The sequence below is a fragment of the Pleurodeles waltl genome, chromosome 8 (genome assembly GCF_031143425.1).
Source record: "Pleurodeles waltl isolate 20211129_DDA chromosome 8, aPleWal1.hap1.20221129, whole genome shotgun sequence".
NCBI classification, from domain to species: Eukaryota; Metazoa; Chordata; class Amphibia; order Caudata; family Salamandridae; genus Pleurodeles; species Pleurodeles waltl.
Genome location: NC_090447.1, coordinates 1,535,138,137 through 1,535,159,814, shown reverse-complemented (window position 1 = coordinate 1,535,159,814; position 21,678 = coordinate 1,535,138,137).

Sequence of the window (21,678 nt, the reverse complement as noted above, 5' to 3'; positions counted from 1 at the left end):
CACAAGGCCAATGGCAAGCAACGGGCAGAATGCATTCACAAGGAAGCACCATGAATTTACTTAAAGTGACAGCTGTGGGGTACTTTGTGGGGAAAGTCCAGTATTTTAGTCCATATCTTGCAGAGGTTTGGCTACATCAATCACCCAGGCAGTATGACAAGAAGACCTGGAGTGGTTTCCATGTGCAGGATAGGTCTGTACACCCATTCTATCAGTTTGCCACCATTTCCTATGGTACAGAGCTTCTGGCACACCTCTTGTAGGGTTAGTGCTAGGTAGCAGACATGAAATAGGGTATTTAATGATTATTTAAGGTGGTTGTAAGTAAGGAGTTGACCGGCGTGAACATGGTAGTCTGCCACAAGGGTTTGGAAATTTAGTAGCTCACTGTTCAGTCCCCAATTTTAAGACACCTGCAACAGGCCACTGATGGAGTTGCTCCGAGCACAGCTATCCTGTGTAAGTGGGAAGGCTTAGCAAAGGTAGTGCAGGAGCATAGGGTTTCTTCGTGTCAGTTTACAGGTTCTGGCAAGCCAAGAGAAAGCTGTGCATGATAACCCCGGATGGTGATCTGTAGAATGGTCAGTAGGAAACAATGAGCAGTGCATTAAGCCTTCCTTAAAAGTCTTTACTGGTAAACCCCATCTCATGCAGGGAGGTGAGCAGAAAGCCAGTGAGCCACCCATTGGACATCTGCAGCTGAATAATAGCATCCTAAGTCCAGAAGACCTAATCCACCCGCAGTTAGCTTTAGAGTGGAAAGAGCTCCCGATGGCGCAGCAGCGACCAAATCAGACATGTGGCCTACCTGAAGAAGGAATGAAGGACGAGCAGGGGAAGGTTTGCAAAATAATACTATCATTGGGGTAGCACACGATCTTCACTAGTGCCACGTGGCCTTTACAGAAAGCAGAAGAGAAGACCAAAAAGCAAACTGGGCTTGGAGGGACCGTTCGCTCTGCCGAGATTTTCATCCTGGAAATCAGTGTAAGAATGGTAGATATTAATCACTGGGTATCAAAAGGTAACTGGTTTCCAGTTCAATCTGAGATCTAATTGTGTATGAAGGCAAAAACAGTGCCATATGTTAAAGAAACACTAATTACATTTTAAAATTTCTAAATTTTGTTTGTGCAATTTACATCCCAAATATTTTGAAGATTCTATGTGTACTTGACCCTTCGGGATAACCCAGATCGCTAGTTTGGCTTTTGCTCCATTTCAAAACCATATAAAGACATGGACAAAGCGGGCAATTGCCTTGCACAACCTTGCAAGGGGTCTGGCCCCTGCTCACCCTTCACAAGCACTAACAGCGAACCATTGCACCAGAAGAGTTTGCCAAGGTGGATGGGTGTTGCTTGTTCAACCACTTGACAGTGCCCCTTCTGTTTCGCTCCTGTGTGCAGAGACAACTCCCCAGGTACCCAATACCTTCAAATAGTCTTGGTGGACCCATCTTGTCTGATTGTAGGAATTGTCCCACCTTGTTCTTCTCTTCTTTATTTATCCAGTTCTTAGCAACAACCCTTTGAATTACTTGCTGTGGATCTCCCATTTGATCTCAGTTTCATCCTCCTCTTTGATTATCTTTGATTGGTAGTCCGGGCTCCAATTTCTGAGATAAATGTAGAGTTCCATTGATACACTCTAGTGCAGTGAGACTACAGACAAGTTATAGGTACATCACATCCTGACATTAGGTGTGAGACTGTCACCCACACCATCTGCCCTGCCTCTTAAAAAAAAATTAGGTTGAAAGTCCATGGGCGGTTGGGGTAAGCCAGATGTTTTTGTTCAATTTGTTTAAACTGGCATAAGGTTAATTACCTTAATGTGTCCCAAACTGTTTGCCAGGGGTTTTAAAATGTTCGGAAACATAATAAAATTTTTGCTGTTACTTTCTCTTCAGGAAAGATCGGGTAGATTTGGGTAGGGGTGATGGCCTTGCCGCAGTACTGAAGGGCATTAATTTACTACTGAACAAGGATGTAATGTGACACCTGAATGTAGCATACCAGGAGGCAATCACAAAAGGTCCACAGTGAATAAATAGTGCTATGTTAAAAAAAGAGTAAAGAAATGCACTGACAACATAGTGAGGCATGGCCTCTCTTGCGTGTGTCTGTAAAACTGACGTTTGTTCTTGAATTTTTGTCCTGAATTTTGACCGTTTGTCCTGAATTTTTGTCCTGAATTTTGACCCTTTGTCCAGAATTTTTAACAGTCCTGTCCAGAATTTGCCTCAATGCCAGGTGGTCACCCTACTGGTGTAAGAGCGCCGAAGCAGCGTTTCTTGTTTGTAGGCTTCGGTGAGCTATCTGAGCTGCATTGGAAGTTACCAGGGGAGACGAAGGGTGTGGCTGCAGGGCGCTATCTTCAGCTTAAAAGGTGATTGTGAAACCTAATGGGCAGGGGTGTGGGAAGCATTGTTCAGGGCAGGGAAGCTTGTTTAGTAAGCCCGTTGTTTAAGATGCCTGCACATTTTCATCCATCAGTGTTTTTAAAGTGAAGGCGTTTGCGTGAAAGAAATTCTCTGCCCTCTCCACCATCTTTCCCGATTAACCTCAAAGAAAAACGACATTAGAGGCAAAATAAATGATTTTTTTTAGCGTTCTACAAGTGGCAATCTCTTGCTTTAGATGGAAAACCGGATCCAAACCAATTGTTACATGGAAGATGGTCCATGGAAGATGTGACATTTTCATACATTTTTGAATTTTAGAGGCCAAACCTGTGCATTCTGGGATTTGTAGTTCTTTTTTTCATTCTATGCAAGTGATTAAAAAAATCTCAGCAATAAAGCATGTACTGTAAAAATCGGGGATGGATTTAAAAAGTTACATAGGATGCCATTTGGGACTACCAGCCCCTGCTCACATATTTTGTGGGAGTCCACACACATTATGCATAGAACAAAGATCAACAATTACCATTTTTTGGTATTTTTTTATGGAGAATACTGAATCCTTCAGGGCACTGCTTCTGGTGCACGATCTACAACATTTTTGAGAGCTGCCACTGTCCGGCAGTGTATGTGTATAAAGACAACATGTGAGCAGTGCTTAATTTGAGCCGGTGGTTTCTTCTTCGGTGCGGGGCACCAGCACTTATTTTTGAGGGCCGCCACTTATTTTTCTGCCTCAAGAATTTACTGCAAGGAAAAGAGACATATGGGAAAGGCAGAGGAAGAAAAAATCGAAAATGCTTCACAATGGGAGAAAGCAGAAAGCATGTGAGAGATGGAAATTAAAAGCCAAAAGTGTGCAAGTTTGCAAGCACAGTTATGCCTGTGAGAATGACATGTGGAACTTGTGTTTGTGTGAAACTGAAGGTGATTCAGAGTATGAAATGGATGTTTAAGTCAGGGACATCTTAAGGTTTTGTGGCCCTTGGCCAAACGTACTTAGGGTGCCCCTGTTTGGAACAGCTTTGAATTTATGATCCAGTTTCAGCTCTTTTTTGGCCAGGTCACTGTCAGTGCACAGACACACTCGGCGAAATTCTAAATGTGTTTACATCTAGTATTCTGGGAAAGTGACCTGATTTTAAGTTTGTAACACAGCATATAACTCATGGACAGATACATCGTTCATTCATCGTTCATTCTTACAGTGCACACAGATTTCTGGCATACAAAGCTTAGAATGTCCAAAAACCTAGCCCCGCCCCTTGCCCCGCCCTTAGCACCACCCTTATGCCCACCCCAAACTCCACCCCAGTCCACCACTCTTTTTGGTGAGTACCTGCACTTATTTTTTTCCATTTAAAGCACTGCTGGCAGCACGTTTTAATGAGCACCGAGGTCAGGGGGAGGGTGGGGCGGGGGTGGGGCCTAATATCCTGCAAGAAGGTCACCCAGTATTGGCTGCAGCCTCAACACATTGAACAAGTGAGCTGCGCCAGCGAGGCCTGAACTCTGATGCCACAGTGCACCCTGCTGGCAGCTGCTGGTATTGCTGCTGTCAGGCTACTGATGCTCTTACATGTGCAAGGTGCGATTCTTTATCGAGGTGTTTGGTGCATCCTGCCAGGTCCGGCTTTAGCACTGGTGGTGACCTGTGCGACAACGTTCCTTGGCACCCCCCACCGACCACCTCTGCCATGGCTTCTCTCACTACCACCTCCACCGCTCAAGCCTCCATAGTCCATCTCTCAGATGCAGTTAATTAGTTTTCTAGCGCCACTCATATCAGTGTAGGGTGTCAGAGCACTTTACTTCACACATACATTATCCAGAGACAATCATCACGTGTGTAAATCAGCGTACAGGAAATGTTATATAAGACAGAGTACTACAAGGTGTAGGAGTCACAGGTCATCCATACTGGTAGGCTGTATAGTTTAAGAATGCTTGGGCTGGAAAGAAACAAACTCATAATTGAGAATGATTACCATGGTTGGGGTTCTCTTTCATAAGAACTGATTTTTCCCCCAAATAAACCCATGTTGCAACATTAGGATAACGAAAGACCGGGGAAAAAAAATCATACTTTGCAGTTTGCATGAGCTCTTTGAAGACAGCTAAAAGCTCACTTACATCTAGATTTAAACTTGTAAACTGCAAGTAACAAAAGGATCTCTCTGACAAAAGCAGTAACACTCTGATCTTTTTACATTACACACACTTTGTGATCTGCATGGTGTGCCTTCTTTACAAAACTGCCACTAAACAAAACTTCATCTCTCTCCAGGAAGAGCATTAATCACAGAGTTATCTTGACATTTTTATTGTTGCCTGAAAATTGCTGAAGGCAAAAAGGCAGCAGGTGCTTTTAAAACCATAATATTTGTATTTGCAAGCATGGCACCTCCACCCAAAGTCAGCGCCCAGTGCGATGGCACGGGTCGCACCATCCTAGAGTCCGCCCTGCATCCGGATCATGCTCTAGTGAAAAATTGCTCCACGCCGAAGACACACTTACAGCAAGCACCTCAGATCCAGTGCCTCGTGACGCAAAAGTACTTGCACTCAACAGGGAAAGCCTACTTCCAAAATGCTGTCATTTTCTATATATTGTTTTTTTTTTTATTGGGATTATTTACAGGTAGAGCGACCACCAGGCATGGAGGCTAATTCTGGGCAATGACTGTTAAAACCCAAGAGAAAGGCTCAAAATTCAGAGCAAACATTCAGGACGAAAAGTCAGGTTTGTGGACACATCTGAGGAGGCCATACTGTAACGTAAAGGGATTTACCACTCTGGCACTTCCAAAGTGGGCGTTAGAGTCTGCTCCCGGTGCAGATGGACTGCCATAACCCACCATGGCTCAATGGCCCCATTCCAGTCACAGCCTCCTGCAGAGCAGGGCTGGTTTCAGCAGTTTCCCAGGAATTATTCCTGTTTATAGTCCTGCACTGCTGGCAATAATGTTGTTGGAGACAAATACTGGCTAGGTAAGTTACACCGTGCTGTAGCTACACTCTGCCCTATCCTGCCAGAGCTCACGCGGCCTCCAGATATGTTTAGCATGAAATGCAATCTGGTACTTGTGAGTTTCTTCTGCTCTTACATTCCCTTCCTCTCTCTACTTGTCTTCAGTGTCTGCACCCGTGATCGGAGGAGGCAGGATAGCAGACGAGCAGACGTTCAGGCGCAGAGTTAAGGGCTTTTGATGCAGGGCAGCTCAGCAAGTGAGCTTGCTGTGCTGCGTCAAAGGGCAGGAATTTACCATATCTTTGCGATACATTGCATTCCTGTCCTTTCCCACTGCGCTGGTGCTGTTTTAGCTGCCTAGCGCCAATGCAGGCACCCTTGCACCATGGTACAAAAGTGCATATGTTGCATGCAGGGTGGTCTTTGTGCAGGAAGGGGCATCTTCCTGCACAAAAACAATCCTGGGAGGTTTTTTCTTCTTCCTATGTGTGCTGCAGAATGCAGCTCACATAGGAAGAGATAAAACAGGGAGAAATAAAGATATTTCTCCTGGTTGCGCCTCCCCTGGGGAGGCGTAAGATTTTGACGCATCCCCAGGTTAATGTGGACTGGTGTAAATATGGGGTAGTGTGAAAATCCATGGGTGTTGTGTGAGGCAATGCAGCGACTTGCGCTTCCTTGCCTTACTCCATATCTGTAGGAAGCTGGCCTGGTGTGTGGTGGGTACCTAAGGTACTCGCACCTTATACCAGGTCCAGGTATCACCTATTAGTGAGGTGTAGTCAGTGTCTAGAAGCCAGGCTGGCTAGGGGTAGCTGTGGATGAGCAGCCAAGGCTTACCTAGGAGACATGCAAAGCTCATGCAATACCACTGTAGTCACACAGTACTTACACACTGAAAGAACCACACAGTGTTACAAAAATAAAGGTACTTTATTCTAGTGGCACAATACCACAAAATACTAGAAGGGCAACCCTCCAATAGGAGGTAAGTACCACACTAAATATATACACTAGTAAACAGCTATAGGCATAGAAAATGTTAGAAAACTGTGCAAATAGCAAAAACCAATAGTGACCCTAAGGGGAGCCCAAACCATATACTAAGGAAATGGAATGCGAACAGGTCTCTCACCTAGGTAAATAAGATGTGTAGAGGGGAGGTGGGAGTACTAGAAAACCACAGCGGTAAGTAACACAGTACCCCCAGTGACCAGGAATGCAGGAGTAAAACACTGGATTTTCCCTAAACCACCCAAAAGGAGGAAAAGAAGACACCCAGAGAAGACTGCAAGAAAACCAGTGGTGGATTCCTGGAGACAGAAGACCTGTGGAGAGAGGGGACCAAGTCCAAGAGTCACAGTGGAGTCCAGGATGAGTAGGAACTACTACCCACCCGGCTGTGGGTGCAGGAGACAGTGATGAAGAACAGGTCAACACTGCAGCTCAGGAGCCGGAGAGGAGTTCCTGATGAATGCAAATGATGTCCCACGCTAGAAGGAAGATTGCAGATAGGTGTCTGTGCAGGATTTCCACCAACAAGCCTTGGCAAAGGCAAACTCGCGGGTAGCGGAAAAGCGGTGCTGCCACGGACCAGCAAGGCCCAGGAGGGTTCAACCCAGGTGGGGGACTTACCGGAGACTGTCAGTGTCACAGAGAGTCCACAGGAGCAGAGGCAGCACTCATAGGAGTCCCACAGGATGGGGACACAGGAGTAATTGAAGGAGCCCATGCAGCACTACAGGAAGGGATCCCACGTGCAGGAGAACCACGCAGAGGGCTGTGCATCACAGAAAGGAGTGCTGCGGACTAGAGCTACATGTCGCCTGAAGATCTCTTGGAGGAGATGCAAACAAGCCTTGGCAGCTGCAAGAGATGCAGTGTACAGGGTACTGTCCTGCGTGGAAAGGCAAGGGCTTACTTCCACCAAAGTTGGACAGCTGGCAGAGAGGACCAAGAGGACTACTCTGAACCACCATCTGTGATGCAGGATTCACTCAGCTCAGGATGACAGGAGATCCACACAGCCGGTCATCGTTGCAGTACGTACCTGCGGATGCAGGGGAGTGACTCCTTCACTCCAAGGGAGATTCCTTTTTCTTTTTGTCAGTAGCGGCTCAAGGGCCGCGGAAGGGGCAGAGCGGGGAGGCAAGGGGGGAGGTGGGAGGGAATAAACATTAAATTTAATTAAAAAAAAGAAAAACACTTCCCTCCTCCTCCGCTCCTCTGTCCCTTGACGCTCCTCTGCCTCTGCAGGTACAGGCTCTTGGGCTGGAGAGAGCCTACAGCGCATGTGTGTTTGGCCGGCCCGAGATGGTCGGCCAAACACACAATGCACGTCACCCCCGTGGCCCCGCCCCTTCTCATGAAAATGATAATAAACATAGTTTTTTATCTTTTTCTTTAAAAGGTTTCAGCGGTGGCAGGTGGGTAGGGCAACACTCCTGCACCCAAACGGGGGAGCCACCACTGCTTTTTGTGCATCCTGAAGAGTCGCTGTCTTCCGAGGATGCACGGCTGAGGAAACGTTGCAAAGCTGGCAGGAGCCGTGGAAACAATGTTGGAGAAGAGTCTTCTTCGTTGATTGCAGCGTTGTCGGTTCCTGGAGGGTTCAGTCACAGTTCCAGTGGCCAGAAGTCGAAGTGGAGGTTGCAGAGGAATCCTGCTGAAGTCTTGCAAGCCGAATCCGAGGACCCACCCAAGAGAGAGACCCTAAGTAGCCCTGAAAGTGGGATTGGTTATCTAACCAGGTAAGCACCTATCAGGAGGGGGCTCTGACGTCACCTGCCTGGCCACTCAGATGCTCCCAGAGTTCCATGCCAACCTTGGAAACAAGATGGCAGGACCCAGGGACCCTCTGAAGGAGCTCTGAGCACCACCACTGGGATGGTGATTGACAGGCGAGTGGTCACTCCCTTTTCCATTGTCCAGTTTCACGCCAGAGCAGGGACTGAGGGTTCCTGAACCGGTGTAGGCTGTTTTATGCAGAGGGCACCAAATGTGCCTTTCAAGGCACAACCAGTGGCTTGGGAAGGCTACCCCTCCCAAGCCAGTCACACGTATTTCCAAAGGGAGAGGGTGTTAAGCCCCTCTCCCAAAGGAAATCCTTTGCTCTGCCTTACTGAGCTTGAGGGGGGCAGGAACCAGGCTGTGGGGTGGCAGCAGCTTGGGCTGCCCAGAAAACCCTGTAAGGGTGGTGGTAGCAATGCTGGGGTCCTCTAAGGAGCCCCTAGAGTGCATGGAATCACACTTCCAATACTTGCGACAGTATTGGGGTATGATTCTGACATGTTTGATACGAAACATGCCTAGGTTCAGAGTTACCATTATGTAGCTGGACATAGGTAGTGACCTATGTCCAGTACACGCATAAAATGGTGTCCCTGCACTCATGAATTCCAGGGAAATGTAGCTGGAGTTCGTGGGGGCACCCCTGCACTATCAGCAGGGGTGCCCCCCCACACAGGTACTTGCACCCTGCCCTCTGGACTGAGAGGGCCTGTCATAGGGGTGATTTACAGTGACCTGGTGCAGTGACCTGGTTGTGAAAGGGTGCATGCACCCTTTCACATAGGCTGCAATGACAAGCCTGTAGAACACTTTGAATGGGCTCCCTATGGGTGGCATAATGCATGCTGCAGCCCATAGGGTTCCGATGGTACCCCAATGCCCTGGGTACCTAGGTACCATATACTAGGTAGGGACTTACATGGAGGCACCAGAATGCTAAATGTGGGATGGAAAAAGGTTCCAGCAACCTAATTTACAAGTGGAGAGCATAATCACTGGCGTCCTGCTTAGCAGGATCCCAGTGAACACAGTCAAACACACTTATAAATAGGCAAAACATGGGGGTAACCATTCTAGAAAGAGGCTACTTTCCTGCACAACCCCCCCAAACGAAGGAAAATACAGCTAACCTTGGCCAGTTGAGACTCTATTGTCTAAGTGGTGATAAGGGGAGAGTAGCTCTGCAGTAGAGTGGTTACTCCCATTATCACCCACTATGTGGCCCCTACCCAGTGGAGAGATGAACCACTTGGTTTGGTAGCTTTTCTATGAAGTATATGTAAACTGTGGGCCCTGTGATTCCCTATGTTTAAGATGTGGAAAAGTGATAGGGCAGGGCAGGATGACTGTCCCTGTGGCTCTTTTAGGACAGGGTTGAGGTCCTAAGGGTTGTAAAGCTAGACAGCGGTGCTGTCTTAGCAGGGTTGGAGCAGGACACAATAAGGGTCCTAAGGGCTCCAAAGGAAGTCAGGGTTGGTCTCCTACTTGGGGTAGAGCAGGACAGGGTTTCTGTGCTAAAAGCTCTACAGAGGGGCAGGTTTGCTGTCTGAAGGTGTCAGGGGTGGTGCAGGGCTACGGCACCAAAGTTTCTCTGGGAGGGCTGGAAGGCTGCTCCAAATTTTCTAAGACAGGTCAGGTTTGCTGATCTGTCTTAGGTTCCTTCCAGAGGGGTTCATTTGCCCGTGGGAGCTCAGCTGGGGCAGCTTTTGGCTCCTGTGGTACAGGCTCCCCCCTGTTGGTGGTATCCTCCCTCAGGGGAGTGGGATCCTTAGTGGGAGGGTGGGCAGGGGATAATTTGATATCCTGCATTCTTGTGTTTTAGGAGTGTCCTGGGCCATTATTCCAGGCTGCAGGGCTCCTTCCCTACTTTGCTCTTTAGTATGTATAGAGAGTAAAGGGAGCAAATGTTTGGGGATGCCCAGCATGGCTGCATGGGCAAGGAACGCTACTTCAGCCCAATCTGAGGTCTCTGGGTCATTCCCTAGGAGACACTCAACAGGTGGGTTAGGTGACACTACCACCTGTTTAGGACCAGTAACTCCACCCCAGCTAACGTGTACCACAGCCAAGAGGAGGGACTGAGTGGAGTTATTCACATCAGTGACTTGGTACTGGTGACCAAGTAGGTGTTGTGCAGGTGACACTAACTTTTCAGTCACTATTGTGACCCTGGCACATGTGCCCCTGTAGTCCTCAGCCATTAACACCAATTACAGGGTGTGCTGCTTGTACCTACCCATATCAAGGGGACAAGCAGGTAGGGTGGCAAGGCCAGTTCCACCCTGAGAGACAAAGGCTGTCTTAGGGGTCTCTACACCTACCCAGATTCCACTGTGGACCCATAGGTGAACCCAACTACACTTTTGGGGTGACTACTGCCAGTAGTCCTACCACTACTACTGCCATTACTAGGGGCACTAGGAGTGGAGGTGGATGTAGTAGTAGTGGAAGGCTCAGGGCTTTTACCAGGACAGGAGCTGTCGCTGGCTTATGGCCTTTATTTCTGCACACACAGCACCAAGGCTTTTCAACATGTGCAGATCAGAAAGAGTTTTAGTCCCACCCCCCAGAGGAGTTTTGTGGGCCTGATGGGGAGTCCTTACTTCTATCTTTGTCCTCACCCTTGTCCTGAGACGTACCTGTTTCCTTTTTCTTTTCTTTGTCACCCCCTGTATGAGCTTCTCTGCTCACTCTTGTTCTGACCCATTTGTCTGCCTTCTTTCCCAAATCTTGGGGAGAGGTCAGATGTGAGGCTACCAATAACTGGTGCAACAAATCAGACACACAATATTTAAGTATATGCTCTCTCAGAATAAGATTCTATAAGCCCTCGTAATCATTGGCTTTGCTACCATGTAACCAGCCTTCCAAAGCCTTCACAGAGCAGTCCACAAAATCAAACCAATCCTGGGAGGACTCTTTCCTGGTCTCCCTGAAGTCAGTATTGTATTGCTCAGTGGTAAGACCACACCCATCCAAAATAGCGGACTTCAACACATTGTAATTATCAGCATCTTCCTCTCTGACAGTGAGGAGTCTATCCCTTCCCTTGTCAGAGAAGGAGAGCCAAAGGATAGCAGCCCACTGCCTCTGGGGGACTCTCTGTACTTTACAAGTCCTCTCCGGAGCAGAGAACCACTTATGGGATGTCCTCCCCCACGTCGTAGAGGGGGACAACTCTACTAAGGTTTCTGGAATCAAAAGAGTCCTCCCTGGCCCTACGTTCCCTGAAACCAAAGCTGCTACCACCATGGGGTGCTAACCCCAACCACTGCCTCTCTCTCTCTTCATTGCCAAGTCCTCCCTGTCCAGGGATAGCTGTTGCTGCTGTGGCCTCAGTTTAGCCTCCCCCTCCTCCAGCCTCAGTTTCCTGAGTTCCCTGTCTAGACAATCTTCTGCTGGAGTTGAGCGACATGTTCCCACGGATACTGAGGAGACATGAGAATGGCAAGAGGAGAATCTGTCCCTAGTCTTACTAACACTCTGGACTAGCCCCCTGGGCACCAAGGGGGCCTACTAACATGGTTTCCCCTCACACTACTTGTAGTGCTCCTAGCTGCACTAAGGGGTTTACTAGGGACCCTGTGATCCTCTAAGGGACCCTTCTGACCTTCCCCAGTGTCTAGTTCTTCCCTTTCTAACACTGGGGGGCTTTAGAGTGTACATCCTCCTCCCCCTCCTCCTGGCCACCAGCATGGTCCTGGTCATCCTGGAGGAGAAGGCCTAGGAGCAGATTCTTGTTAGGGTTCCTCCCTGTCTTCAGGTTTCTTTCTTGGCACATCTCCCTCAAATCCTGAAAGGTGAGGCTCTCGTAAGGAGAGTCCGTAGCCTGGGATGTGCTCTGTCCTGAAGACATGTTTGTGTTACAGTGGTGTAGGGGGTGCCTAACCTCCCTAACTTCTAGTCTTTTATAATGTGGCGGTATGTACCGCGAGCCTGTTGGCAGTACTACCGCCACATATCACCGACCGCCAGGGTCATAATGACCCCCTATGTCCTGACACTAGGTACAAGTGTATATCCCTAGCTAGAGGGTGGTCTTTCCTATGGAAAGCACCAAGTGACAGAGGGATAAGGCAATTGCAAGTACCTGTCCCACTGCTGCAGCACCAATGTAGGAAGCTGGCCTGGTGTGTGGTGAGTATCCAAGGTACTTACACCTTATACCAGGTCCAGGTATTTCCTCTTAGTGTAGTGTAGGCAGTGTCTAGAAGCCAGGCTCTCTAGAGGTAGCTGTAGCTGAGCAGTAAGGAGTCTAGCCCTACTCTTGTTAGAGAAGGAGAGCCAAAGGATAGCAGCCCACTGTCTCTGGGGGACCCTCTATACTTTACAGGCCCTCTCCAGCGCAGAGAACCACTTGTGAATGTCATCCCCCACCTTGTAGGGGGGAACAACTTTACTAAGGTTTCTGGAATCAAAAGAGCCCTCCCTGACCCCAGGTTCCCTGAAACTAAAGTTGCTTCTGCTACCATGGGTGCTAACCCCAGCCCCTGCCTTTCTCTCTCTACTGCCAAGGCCTCCATATCTAGAGCTAGCTGTTGCTGCTGCCGCCTCAGCCTGGCCTCCTCCAGACTCTGTTTCGTGTTCTCCCTGTCTACGTAGTCTTCTTCTGGAGTTGAGCAGCATGTCCCTAACATGGCTTCCCCTACACTACCTGTAGTGCTCCCAGCGGCACTAGGGGGTTTACTAGGTACCCTGTGATCCTCTGAGGGACTCTCCTGACCTTCCCCGGTGTCCTGATCCTCTCTTTCTAAGACTGGGGGGCTAGAGTCTACATCCTTCTCCTGGCCACCAGCATAGTCCTGGTCATCCTGCAGGAGAAGGCCTAGGAGCAGACTCTTGTAAGGGTTCGTTCCTGTCTTCAGGTTCCTTTCTTTGGACTTCTCCCTCAACTCCTGAAATGTGAGGCTTTCATAAGGAGTCAATAGCCTGAGATGGTGTAGGGTGTGCCTAACCTCCCTAACTTCTAGTCTCTCTTAGAGAAGTTTGGCGCCCAGGAGATTGTTTCCTGAAACTAGGTAAGTGTATGTCCCTAGCTAGTAAGTGGTCTTTCCTGCGGAAAGTACCAAGTGACAGAGTGATGAGGCAATCGCAAGATCTTATCCCTCCGCTGCAGCACCAATGTAGGGAGCTGGCCCGGCGTGTGGTGGGTACCCAAGGTACTTACACCTTATTCTGAGTCCAGGTATCCCCTCTTAGTGAAGTGTAGGCAGTGTCTAGAAGCCAGGCTCTCTAGAGGTAGCTGTGGATGAACTGCCAAGGCTTATCTACGAGACATGCAAAGCTCACGCAATACCACACAGCACTTACACACATGTAAGAAACCACACAGTGTTACAAAAATAAAGGTAATTTATTTTTGGCACAAATCACCACAAAATACTAGACAGGTGACCCCCCCTTAGGAGGTAAGAAATACACTAAATATATACACTAGTAATCAGTAGCAGGCATAGAAATGTTTAGAAAACAGTGCAAACAGCAATAACCAACAGTGACCCTAGGGGGAGCCCAAACCATAAACTAAAAGAAATGGAATGCAAACACAGGACTCCCACCTAGGTAAGTGGAATGTGTAGAGGGGAGCTGGGAGTCCTAGAATACTACAGAGGTAAGTAACACAGTACCCCCCAGTGACCAGGAAAGTAGAAGGATATCACTGGAATTTCCCCAAACCATCCGAAAGGAAAAAAAAGAAGGAAAGAAGACACCCAGACAAGACTGCAAGAAATCAGCATTGGATTCCTGGAGAAGAAGACCTGTGGAGAGAGGGGACCAAGTCCAAGAGTCACAGTGGATTCCAGGAGTAGGAGCCACAACCCACCCAGCTGTGGATGCAGGAGTTGGTCAACTTTGAGGAAGAACAGGTCAGCACTGCAGCCCTCGAGCCGGAGAATAGTTCTTGATGGATGCAGAAGATGCCCAACTCTGGAATGAAGATTGCAGATGGGTGTCAGTGCAGGAATACAAACAACAAGCCTTGGCAAAGGCAAACTCGCATTTAGCGGAAAGGTGGTGCTGCTGGGGACCAGCAAGGCCCAGGAGGACACAACCCAGGAGGGGGAGTCACAAGGGACCCTCAGTGTCAAAGAGGACCCTCAGGAGCAGAGGCAGCACCCAAAGGAGTCCCACAGGACAGGGAGACAGAAGTTGCAGAAGGAGCCCATGCAGCACTACAGAAAGGGATCCCACTCCTCGCAGAGGGCTGTGTGTCACAGGAAGGAGTGCTGGGGACTGGAGCTACATGTTGGCTGAAGATCTCTTGGAGGAGATACAAACAAGCCTTGGCAGCTGCAAGAGACGCAGTGCATGGGGATACAGTCCTGCGTGGGAAGGCAAGGGCTTACCTCCACCAAAGTTGGACAGCTGGCAGAGGATTAAGAGGACTACTCCGGACCACCACCCATGATACAGGATGTATGCAGCTCAGGATGAAAGATGATCCACGCAGCCTATTGTCGTTGCAGCAGGTGCCAGCGGATACAGGGGAGTGACTGCTTCACTCCAAGGGCGGTTCCTTCTTCTTCTTGTGCAGGCTGAAGAGCTGCTGTCGTCTGAGGATGCACTGCAGTGGAAATGTTGCAAAGCTGGTAGGAGCCGTGGAAACAAAGTTGCAGAAAAGTCTTCTTCGTGGATTGCAGCGTCGTCAGTTCCTGGAGGGTCCAGTCGCAGTTCCAGTGGCCAGAAGTTGAAGTAGAGGTTGCAGAGGAATCCTGCTGGAGTTTTGCAAGCCGAATCTGAGGACCCACCTGAGAGAGAGACCCTAAGTAGCCCTGAAAGGGGGATTGGTCACCTAACCAGGTAAGCACCTATCAGGAGGGGGCTATGACATCGCCTGCCTGGCCTGGCCACTCAGATGCTCCCAGAGGTCCCTGCCAGCCTTGGAAACAAGATGGCAGAACCCAGGGACTCTCTGGAGGAGCTCTGGGCGCCACCCCAGGGGTGGTGATGGACAGGGGAGTGGTCACTCCCCTTTCCATTGCCCAGTTTTGCACCAGCGATGGGACAGGAGATCCCTGAACCGATGTGAACTGGTTCATGAATGAAGGGCACCAAATGTGCCCTTCAAAGCAAACCAGTGGCTTGGGGAGGCTACCCCTCCCAAGTCAGTCACACCTATTTCAACAGGGAGAGGGTGTTAGCTCCCTTTCCCAAAGGAAATCCTTTGTTGTGCCTTCCTGGGCTTGATCAGATCAAGCAGCAGGATGACAGAAACCTGTCTGAGGGGTGGCAGCAGCTTGGGCTGCCTGAAAAAACCCTGTAAGACTGGTGGTAGCAATGCTGGGGGTCCTCTAAGGAGTGTCAGCAGCATGTGAAGCAGTTGCCACTCACAAAAGTGCTATTACAAAAAAGTTTGATTGTACATCTTTGGAGCACCTGTCTGTCTTGTCTCCATCTTTCTTTCAAGGTGGCAACCAGTAGCAAGCTGGCTAATTGTAGCATGGCGTGATGCCCTCCACAGGTGTTTAAAAAGACAGTTTTTTCATGTAATGCTGAAAATTACAGAGAAATGGCATCCATAATGGGCACTTCCAGGTTTCACAGACCCATAATTCTGAACAGTCCGTGAAAAATGCAGACAGGTGGTCACCCTATTTACATGGCAGACCCTTATAACCTTAAGACAATGGAGCGCTTTACTTAGGTCAGAGAAACACAAGCAGAGACATGCTGGCGTCAGATGCACACATGAGACCCATGGGTGTCAGGTACATGGATGACGACACAGGTGTCAGATGTGAAGGTGAGTCTCGCGGGTGTGAGATGTACGTTTGAGCCACACAGGTGTCAGATGCACGGGTGAGCCACATGGGTGCAGATGCATGGGTTAGACATTAAATAAACATTAAATATAACAACTAAAATGAAAACAAAATATAAATATCTATCTCATTTTCAAAAAGTTATAATTAAATTAACTTATCAAACAATTAACTAAAAACAATAAATATTTAAAATAATCAACTAATTAATTTATAGAATAATCAATAACTATTGAAATTAACATAAAAAGTAATTGAAAAGATATTTTAAATAACTTCCTACTCTAGCCCCCTACAAGCCCAACAACCTACTACTAAATAAAAAATTATTAATTATTTCTTGTTTTAAAATCACTTTAAAAATTACAAACGCTACTAAAATATACCAGTGAATAAAGATTATCATAATACTAATACCTTAACTTATAATAATACAATGACTAAAATATTAAATCATTTACAAATTTTATTTTATACAACTATATTATTGAAATACTATTATAGACAATATTTAAAATAATAGTATATAGCTAAAACAACAATATTCTTACCTTCTATATTCTGTCCCACGATTTTTTAGCTGATGACATTTTTGACATGGTATTCTTGTATTAGGATATTTATTCTTCGATACTCTGGTAGAATACTGCGTTTGTAGTATCCATGTTTGCGGTATTTCTCTTTGTAGTACCTGTGTTTGTAGTATTTCTCTTTGTAGTATCTGTGTCTGTGGGTTTTCTGTTTGTAGCAGTGGTGTCTGAAGTATTTCTCTTTGTAGTACCTGTGTTTGTAGTATCTGTGTCTGCAGTATTTCTCTTTGCAGTATCTGTGTTTGTAGTATTTCTCTTTGAAGTATCTGTTTTTGTAGTATCTGTGTTTGCTGTATTTCTCTTTGTAGCAGTGGTATCTGCAGTATTTCTCTTTGCAGTATCTGTGTTTGCTGTATTTCTCTTTGTAGCAGTGATGTCTGCAGTATTTCTCTTTGTAGTACCTGTGTTTGTAATATCTGTGTCTGCAGTATTTCCCTTTGCAGTATCTGTGTTTGTAGGATTTCTCTTTGTAGTACCTGTGTTTGTAGTATTTGTGTCTGCAGTATTTCTCTTTGTAGTATCTGTGTTTGTGATATTTCTCTTTGTAGTACCTGTGTTTGTAGTATCTGCGTTTGCTGTATTTCTCTTTGCAGTAGCTGTGTTTGCTGTATTTCTCTTTGTAACAGTGGTGTCTGCAGTTTTTCTCTTTGTAGTATCTGTGTTTGCTGTATTTCACTTTGTAACAGTGGTGTCTGCAGTATTTCTCTTTGTAGTATCTGTGTTTGTGATATTTCTCTTTGTAGTACCTGTGTTTGAAGTATCTGTGTTTGCGGTATTTTATCTGTGTTTACAGTGTTTCCCTCTGTAGTGTCTGTATTTGCACAATTTCTCTTTGTAGTATCTGTGTCTGCAGTATTTCTTTTGTAGTATCTGTGTTTATGATATTTCTTTTTGTAGTACCTGTGTTTGTAGTATCTGTGTCTGCGGTATTTCTCTTTGTAGTATCTGTGTTTGTGATATTTCTCTTTGTAGTACCTGTGTTTGTAGTATCTGTGGTTGCGGTATTTTATCTCTGTTTACAGTATTTCCCTCTGTATTGTCTGTATTTGCACTATTTCTCTTTGTAGTATCTGTGTTTGCAGTATCCGTGCCTGCAGTATTTCTCTTTGTAGTATCTGTGTTTGTGATATTTCTCTTTGTGGTACCCGTGTTTGTAGTATCTGTGTTTGCGATATTTCCCTTTGTAGTACCTGTGTTTTTAGAATCTTTGTTTGTGATATTTCTCTTTGTAGTACCTGTGTTTGTAGTATCTGTGTTTGCTGTATTTCTCTTTGTAGTATCTGTGTTTGCTGTATTTCTCTTTGTAACAGTCGTGTCTGCAGTATTTCTCTTTGCATTATCCGTGTTTACAGTATTTCTCTCTGTAGTGTTTGTATTTGCACTATTTCTCTTTGTATCCTGTGCTTGTAGTATCTGTGTCTGCAATATTTCTCTTTGTAGTACCTGTGCTTGTAGTATCTGTGTCTGTGGTATTTTTCTTTGCAGTATCTGTGTTTGCTGTATTTTTCTTTGCAGTATCTGTGTTTGCGATATTTCTCTTTGTAGTACCTGTGTTTGTAGTGTTATTTCACTTTGTAGTGTCTGTATTTGCACTATTTCTCTTTGTATTAGCTGTATTTTCATTATTTCTATTTGTTGTATCTGTGTTTGCAGTGTTTCTATTTGTTATATATGTGTTTGCGGTATTTCTCTTTGCATTATCCGTGTTTGCTGCATTTCCCTCTGCAGTGTCTTAATTTGCACTATTTCTATTTGTTATTTCTGTGTTTGCCTTATTTCTGTTTGTTGTATCTGTGTTTTCTGTATTTCTCTTTGCAGTACCTGTGTTAGTAGTCCCTGTGTTTACAGCACTTGTATTTCATACCTGTATTTGCATTACTTGTGTTTGCTGTATCTTTGCGTTTGTACTTCCTTTGTTTGTAGTATCTGTGTTTGTGTGTGGCTGTGTTTGTAGTTCTTGTGTGCAGTACCACTCTTTGTAGTACCTGCATTCAAAAGGGCCTCTGTTTGAAGTCCTTGTGTTTACAGCACTAGAAGCTATGTTTGTGGTACTTGTGTTTGTGTAACTGTGTGTCTGAATTTCCTGTGTTGCATGTAATTTTACAATTCCTCTCCTTTCAGCATCCATATGTGTAGTATCTGTGTTTCTGATACTTGTGTTTGCAACAAGTGTCAGTGTAAGTGAGGGGCGTGGCTTGCCCATCTAAGATGGCGGCAGCAATCCAAGTAAGCACCTTGCCATCCAGGAATAGGCTATCCTACCAAATCGACCCCAGACATACAGCATCTGCACTATTGTGGTTCTGAGGGTGTCTGCACACTCCCCGGGGGCCAGAACAGAGAGAAAGAGGTGGCAGTGGAACCTGAGCTGTTGCATATGAGTGGCCACTGTGATTGGGCCTGGACAAGGCTGTGCCAGCTGGCATTGAGCGAGGAGTAGAGGCTACGAGTCATCAGATCCACTCGTCAGCACAGCCCAGGGTGGTGAAGGCCACAGCCTGAATCTACAGAGCAACCAGTTGCAGCATACCCTATGATGAGGCCTGGATGGAGCCCTGTCAGCCAGCAGGGACTAAAGTATGTCTTCTCAGACCATCACAGTGGTATCCCAGTGCGGCTGGAGACGATGAGGGCCTTGGTGCAGCCTCCCGAGAGGTGAGGAGGAGATGAAAGCCTCACTGGCTGGGAATGTCACCCCCATATCGGAGGGGGGGGGGGGTTGGTGGTAGAGAGAGTGCCCCACAATTTAATTTGGCCTATGGTGGCATCAGGGATTCAGTCTACAATTTTGTGCCCTCAAGGCCTGCTAAATTAAGGGGGAGGCAAAGAAGTGACTGAGCAATCTAGGAGAGAAGGGCCACTCCCTGGATCCTCTAATTCTGGCCCCAAAGATATTGGGGTCTGATGAGGCAGTGGATGAGCGGATCCAGGTGTTGTGCCAAAAGAGATCAGCCCACCTGAATGGCCTCCTAGGCCTCACTCTAGCAGTACAAGGACCCTTGCTGGCCCTGAGCTGGTAGTACTGGAGTAGAAACAGCCCAGTTGAGTGCCCAGAGCTGGGAGAGATGCACTGGATTTGGGCAAGAGAGGCCATGAGGACACTCTGAGCTTTAAGAAGTGGGCCCCACTTTAGCGACCACAAGCCAGGAGACCGGTCCACGCAGCAGTTGCCTCAACGCACATCAGGGGCTAGGTAGGCCGAGTGGTATGGACCTTAAAAAAAGCACATTTATCGAGCAGGGACAATAAATGAGAAGGCACAAGGTGCTAAGCACCAAAGCAAGGAAGACAAATTAGACAGACTAACATCCCACCAGGATGTACAGGTGGTGGGCGTCACAGCAATTCCCACTGCTCGGTCGGAGGAAGTGTTCTCATCAGGTACCATTTTACAGGACATTAACGACATGCACTGTAACACAAGGACAAAATAGGGAAAAGTGCGGGTGGGGGTCTCTCTCCTCTGACAAGACTTGAGAAATTTGTCAGACTGCATGAAAAGAAGCTGAAAAATGGATTTCTGCTGTAGAAGACGAGATGTGGATTACTGCCCAGGTACTGAAAAGTCTAGGAGATATGGCAGCACAACTGGAAAAATTAAAAGAAGATGCAGAGGACAGATCAAAGAGGAGCATCCTTAGGCTGTTAGGCATCCCTGAAGGGATGGAAAGACCCCGCCTGGTGCAGTTTCTGAAGAACTGGTTAGATCCTGGATTTCTGAGGCAGATCTGTCTGCTTCTTTCATGCTGGGGAAGGCTCACAGGGCTCTGACCCCTAAGCCTCCCCCAGGCGTCCCATGCTGTCCATGGTTATCAGAGTGCTCATTTATGTTGACAGGGACATTATCAAACAAACTCATGATCTTCCATGATTACATGATGAAAATATAAATTCATCTGAATTCCTTAATAGAGTTACTTTGACTTTTTGCTGGGATTTTCTTTGTGCCTTGGGGTCTGGTGTCCCTGAAACCCAGGGTCCAAACTGCGGTAATGTAGAATGTGTGGGACACGTGGATATCACTAAAGGTGTCTAGAGCATGGAGTTAGAGGGCCTCTAGGCATTGTCTGCATTTTTCCTTTTCCCTTTGTTTACTTTTTTCACTCAGTTATGGGGTGAAAGATGCTTCACATTTAGATGTGAGGGGTTAGAAAGAGTTGGGCCTGGGTGTTTGTTTCAGTTTATGCCCAACACGGTGTAAGTAGATCACATTAGCCATGACTAGGGAATAATATTTTCACCCACCATGATTCACAGTAACACAGATTTTGAGTGTAAACTGATTTCTTGGAATGTCAATGACTTTAATAACAAACGTAAATGAGTTGCCATTATGTGATATGCAAAGAAGCTACCCTTGAAGGTGCTCCATTTCCAGGAGACTTGTTTACTAGGTATTAATTGTAATTTCCTAGGGCGACATGGCTATAAAACGGTCTACTATGCCGGATTCGTGCATGGATCACGAAGGGGATGGCAACTCCTCTAAACAGACCATTGCCAATGATTGTTTCAGAGGTGTGGATGGACAGTCTGGGAAGGTATGTTCAAACTTCTGGGACACTGGAAGGGCAAGTCTTGACTGTAGTGAGTACATACATACCTCCTGTGACAGCTGACACTAGTCCACGCTGCTCTTGGCTGCCCCCCCCCCCCGGGGTAAGATAATTGTGGACAAGGGCTTTTATTCCTTGATGAAGCCCCTGCACGAGTCATGAGTGCAGTATTTTGCTACCATCTGGCATCTCTCGCGGACTGGGCAGACTCACTCAGTCTTAGGGATTTTTGTAGGGTGAGAAGCCTGGGTGCCCTAGAATTTGCTTTCTACACTTATCTCCATAAATGTCATTCAAGGCTAGATTACTTTTTTGAATCCCTGATGGTGACCTCACTGGGGTTGCTGGATCCAGAATATTATCATAATCTCTTTTGATCACTTCCCCTGGAGCTTACATTGATGCATAGAGGGAGAGGCTGGGCCACTGGAGGTTCACTCCCAGGTGGTCATTAGACAAGAAATTTCAATCCTTCACTAGAGATTAAATTAATGAGCACTTGGAGTTGAATTGAATCCCAGATAAGACAGGGAAATTGGTTCATGGATTAACTAATAAAGAAATGGATTCAAGATTTGTATCTAGAACCTGCAACCCAAAT